The 5,848-nt window shown below is 39.1% G+C and overlaps 1 long non-coding RNA gene across 1 annotated transcript; it reads left to right on the top strand.

Moving 5' to 3' along the window:
* The first annotated feature begins 2,015 nt into the window (after positions 1-2,015).
* Positions 2,016-5,625, top strand: LOC108510150. The gene is made up of 4 exons (XR_001878751.1): positions 2,016-2,109; positions 2,236-2,303; positions 3,586-3,730; positions 4,616-5,625. It is a non-coding gene; the product is annotated as an uncharacterized LOC108510150 (long non-coding RNA).
* Positions 5,626-5,848: the final 223 nt, after the last annotated feature.

Here is a 5,848-nt window from a genome sequence, read left to right as displayed (position 1 = left end):
AATGCAGGGAAATACCCTCTTCACACAATTAAATGCATTCATGCTAACACAGCCTTATGATTCACACACTCACTGAAAAGCTGATAGCGACACGGTGTTTTACAAGATAACAATGCTTCATACAAGCTTGGCATACATGTGCTAACTATTAGTAGGGAGAAGAGATATCAGTTATATAAATTACTCAGTGTTGGTTATTCCTCACTGCACTTACCATGAGAAGTTTCTTGAGCCGAGTGTGAGTGGACTAAGTCTTTCCCATTAGGTAAGTTAGCATGCAAGTGGTATTGTTTGACATAATTTAACTTGCCTGATTTTAATATCTGCATCAGAAGATTATAATCCACTATTTGCAAAACTTCCATAGTGCTGATGTCTCTGGCTGATATTTTTATTTTAATGGAATCCCTGAAACTCAACATTTATAGGCACAGTGAGGCAGTAAAAATATAAAATAGAAATAAAATAATTTGCTTGGGCTGGAAAATTCTGAACATTGCAGAAAGGCTTAACAAAATAAAACAAAAATGTCTCTGTCTTCAAGCATCTAGAAGAATTGTAAGAATGTCCCTTTATTGTCTTTTTTTTGTACCCTCTATAAAAATTGTTTCCCTCTCAGCCCCTAATGAGATGTTTTTAGCAGCTTGACTATCCCAAATTACCATGTGAGATGGGCATTAGGAGTAATGTGGTTTTAGCTTGGGGAGTTGTGCTGGGGCTGGAGTCTGCGTGCGCACCGGGGAGGGAGACAGGGTCGGAGCGCTGCCTTTGCTGCCGGGGACTCTCTCTCTGCTGGCTTTTGCTCTGCTTATTGATATGATTTATAGATTGAAATGGCTTCAGAAATGGGGGGAGAAAAAGTTCTGTCTCTCACCTACAGTGAAGAATTTGTATTATTTTATTTTAACAAAATTAAATTGCACAGAAATGAATGAGAAAAATTATATTTTATTAAAGAGAGAGAAAAACCCCTGATGACTTAAATAAACATAAAAGTAACCAAGAAAACAGAAGAACAGGCATATCTACACATCCAGTTGAAAAATACTTTCAAAATTCATGCAGATATTTTGAAGTTAATACCTTTCTGATTCCTAGTTTGGTTGTACTAGATTCATGGAAATATAATGCCTTTGTTTTCTGTAGCCTGAGCTTCAGAAAAGGATTGCAGTTACATGGAGAAATCCCATATCCTGCTTATCTTTCTTCCATAGATGTGATGGTGTTCTAAAAATAAATATGTTAAAATTCAACATATCCATAATCCTGGAAAAAATAGTTGTAACTAATGGATAATGATGACCTGGTTAATTAATGGAATAAACAGAGAACCAAGATAAAGCTGTGGTAAATTTTGGTAATGAGCCACATTCAAAGAAACCAGATGCCTATATGCATCATGTAATACAAGTGAGTGTTTTTTTTATAGTTGTTGGTGTTAATTTTAGAAACTGTTAAACACCCTGAATCGGATGACTGAAGAAATGCTTGTTCCAAACTGTGAGCTGTCGTCCCTGGCTCTCATCTCCACATCCAGTGAACAGAACCTAGGAAGAAACTGTTATAAAATCCAACCAAAGATATTCCACCTTTTCCTGCAGCCCTCCACTCACCATCTCAGTGCAGCAGGAATCTTGAACAGCTGTAGAAAAGCCTGTTTTTCAAGCTATCGCGAACCCAATTTTCTCAAACAAAAATAGTTTGGGTTTTGTCTTCTAAAAACAAAAAAAAAAAAAAAAAAAGAAAAAAAGGAAAAACTACAGCTTCAAAGTTTTGAAATGAATGTACAGGAAAAATATAGCTTTTGTTCCTATTTTTAAATATAGTCTAAATAACGTCTGAAGAAATAGTTACTACATCTTTAAATATCGGTTGCCAAGTGGTAATTATATTGTTTAATTTTAAGTCATACGATAGAGTTATACCACCTGACACTGCAAACATTACGCTCAAACATTTTTTGTTATCATGAGAGAATGTTATTTTAAAATGTAAAAAGCATCTTTAAAAGCAAATTAAAAAATGTATTTTTATTATGGATGTGAGCTTTTCTTATCTCCTTTTCTGAAACTTATGGGGAGCTCTGGATTGCACTGCCAACTCATCGTGGTGAATAACCCCTAAATTTAGCTTTATAGAGTAAAATATGTTTATATAAACATATTACTCTATAGATACAAAGCTAAAAGTTTTTTATGGGTATTAGAGTTAAATCAACTATCAGTTTTCTTCTAGGGAACTTCTGGTAGGAGAGCAGCTTCTCAAGGAGTAATCTTCTGTAAATCTGCAAAAACAGCAAATAGGTAAGGCAGCAAAATTGCTTAAGAATGGTAAACATTACCTTAAAATAAAATGGAAATCCCCAATAATCTAAAAGGCTGGCATGTTAATAATGCTTGAAATAGTTTATGATCTGAAATGTAGCTATGCATTATTCTGCCCTTCCCTCCTGGTTATGGAGCTGTTGTTTACAGAGTGCCAGGGGCATTTCTGTCTCATTATCAAATACATAAATAGAAGAATATGCATTTAGTGAGGGATCTATTTTATTGTCAGTCTTCCCTTCCCCCCCTCCACCTTACACACTCATGATATTTCTTGATGCTTTCTCCTCCCTTCTGCAGCCTGTATATTTCTACAAAACTGTGTAAAAAAAGCATAAAACAAACAACATCTTCAACTAAAAGGGTACAATTTCTAAAGCAGGAGCTTTTTATTTAAAGCTTCGGAGAAACATTCATACTTAAGACCTTTCTCTTTTTTCCCCCTCTACGTGAAGCATTTTTTTATGTAAGCTTATAATTTCCTTTAAAAGCTATGTTTAATACTTGCCCTTTTTAATTTAAATGTTTGGAGGGGGGGAGGAGGTATCTTTAATGCTAAGCTGTGCTGTGTATTTTTTTATGAACTAGGATCCAGCTCCTGGGTGACTCAGTGCAGAGGCTTCTGAGGCAAGTCAGGGAAGCCAGGAGCATTCACTCCAGCATTTGCCCCAGTGACAGGAGTGGTTCCATTCCCTTTTCTCAGGCCATGGGTGCTGTAAAGGAAACTGAAATGTCTTTGATGGAGCCTTATTTGAGCAGGGAGTGCAGAAACCAGCTTGTAATGCTGGGCTGGATTCAGAGACACCCCCAAGACAGTGGGCTCAGTGCTCAAGGGACGCTGACTCTGACCCCAATGACTCTGTTCCTGGAATACTCAGCCTGGTAAATACCTCAGGCCCAGGAAAAAAATATGTTGAAGAAAAGTATTTCTCTGAGGAAAGACTAATGGGATCAGACCCTAAATTATTATCCTCATGATATCTCGTAGATCAAACTATGGAAAATGTGGGAAGATAATTATTACATATATATATATATATATATATATATATACATGGTTTTAAGTTTAGAAAGTTAATCTCTCTCAGGTATTTTTTTAAAGCAGTTTTTATGAATATTGAATGCTGTAAATGAAGCACAAAGCAAAAGCTGGATTTCATTTGTTCTGTTTTTGGTAAAGGATAAGGATTTTTTTGAATACTGGAGTTATTTCAGTTTTAGGAATTTAAAAACTAATGAAAAATCGTTTTCTTTCTGGTAGGTCTTGTATTCAATTGCCTCTCAGTGGGAAGTAAACGGAGTCAAGAGTGTTTTTCTTCGTTACTCTGAATGTCTACTGTCCTTTATTTGTGAAAGTAAAGATAAGGATGCTGTAACATAGTATTTGGAGGAAAACATAGAATAAGGTTTGAAAATAACTACATACCTGAAAGCAATATATCAATATGAATTTAACCTACAGGAAATCTTTACTCCTCTTTTTAGAATCTTTTTTTACCATAGGTGTTTAGAAAAAATACTATATGAGTAGAGAAGTGACTGTGACAATACGTTGTAATTCTTAGGTTTTTTGCTTGTCTCGACAAAAGGTTCCACATTTGTTTAGGTTTCGTATGCGTGTGTAAACCAGACCACATCCCTATTTGTATATCTCACTCTTGCTTTCTTAAATGATTTGCTTGCTTTCCCCTTAATTTTAGCTTGATCTATGCATTAAAAAAAATCAAACCAAACCAACCAACCAACCAACCAAACAAAACAAAACTAAAAAAAAACATCAAAAAACCCACAAAACCCCGAAGAGGTATTTTCTTTATATGGTTAAACTTGTTAGCCTGGACCTCGGGAATGATAAACAAATGATAAGTGCGGTACTTTATCTAGGCAGGCACATTCGGCTCTCGTTGTGCTGCACTGCCACCTTCCGTCCCCCCCGGCCCGGGGCCGCCGCCGCCCGGCCCCGCCACTCCCGCAGCTCCGGGGAGAGATGGATTCATAGGTCTCCAAGAGCTTTCATTTCTATAATTCTGCTTCTATATTGACAGGCCCTTTACAAATAATTTGTTAGCAGAATCTCTGCATTAGCTGTATCATGGGGGTTTTATTATTATTATTGTTATTATTATTATTATTATTATTATTATTATTATTATTATTATTATTATTTTAAAGTAATTCTTGTTTTCAGGGTTTTAAAAATATTTGGCCCGAAGCTATTTATTCCCCTTAGACGGCCATATGGAAAGTTTGATTGCTGCTATTTATATTCTAAAAGAATTAATGTGTTTCAGACTGCTCCCTTTCACAGCAGCCCAATCCCAAGCTGAAGAAGAAGCATCTGGCACAATAGAAATTGTCACACCACAAGGCTGCAACTTCGACTGGTGAGACAAGGCTTCCCTTGGATGTGCAGATCACAGAGAAGAGACTGTTTAAAAGGACACTGCAGCTACAAGGCAGTGGCACAGCCATGCTGTTGCAGGCGATGAGGAGCCTCAATCTGCGGGAACCAAAGGCAAAGAGAAACACACTCCCCTGGTGCTAAACTCATTGTGTGTGTGGCCAGAGCAACCTTTGCCTATTATATTTTGAGAGGAAATCCCTTAAACACACTGCCTGCTCAAGTCCAAGGCCGGTGACACTAGTGGGGGTTCCCCAGGTCACGTCTCATAATGGGGAGGTGGTCAGAAAGGAGGGGTGCTGGATCAGAAGGTGGTTGCTCGTGGGCTGCTGTCACAGCTCCCGGTTGATCCCTCCAACAGCTTTGGTCCAGGTGCTCTCCAAAAGCACAGTCCTCTTCACCACAGCCTTTGCTCTTTACTTATTGACTCCTCTTGACAGTGGCTCTTTGATTTCAGGAGGCCGAGCGGAAGGAGAGGCAGAGGAAGGCTGGAGAGGAATGGGAACTCTTCAGCACAGGAGGTGGACCGTGTTTCTTTCATCTTTACCAAAGAGGAAGGAAAAAGCCTCAGGAGGGTATTCCCAGGGAGGAAGTAATTCCCTTTTCTTCCACCCAGCAGGAGGGTGCATCCTACCTTCAGCTCTCTGCTCCCTGGCTCCCCAGGCCAGCGGGGTTACATGCTGCCAGTTCTGACCACACCACCCCAGAACTCCTCCATGCTGAGCAGATTTAAAGGTCCTCACAGCCCCTTTGGGATTTTAACAAGACTCACCACCCACTGCAGACTCTGTGGGATGAGCTGGGGATCGACACATGAGCTCCCCAGCATGTGCAAGCACGCCAGCTTTGGGTGCTGGGACCCTGCCTCATGTTGTCATTCTCATTTTCTGAATAGTAAAAGAAAGCATCAATGTACCTCTGCCCAAGGCAAACCCTGGCAAAAAGCCATTGTTCTTCATACCAGGGGTTGGTTTCAGCATCAGAGACTTGTAGGATGGAGGGGATAAACTTGATTTATCCTGACCCCCTCTCCTCTAGAACAGAGCCTCTGCCAACAGCAGTAGCAGCAACAGCAGGATCAGACAGCTGTGAGTTCACCTCCCACATGAAGGCATTGCTTTGC

This window comes from Lepidothrix coronata, unplaced genomic scaffold (assembly GCF_001604755.1).
Source record: "Lepidothrix coronata isolate B3197 unplaced genomic scaffold, Lepidothrix_coronata-1.0 Scaffold8, whole genome shotgun sequence".
Lineage (NCBI taxonomy): Eukaryota > Metazoa > Chordata > Aves > Passeriformes > Pipridae > Lepidothrix > Lepidothrix coronata.
This window is presented reverse-complemented; position numbering and strand designations above follow the sequence as displayed.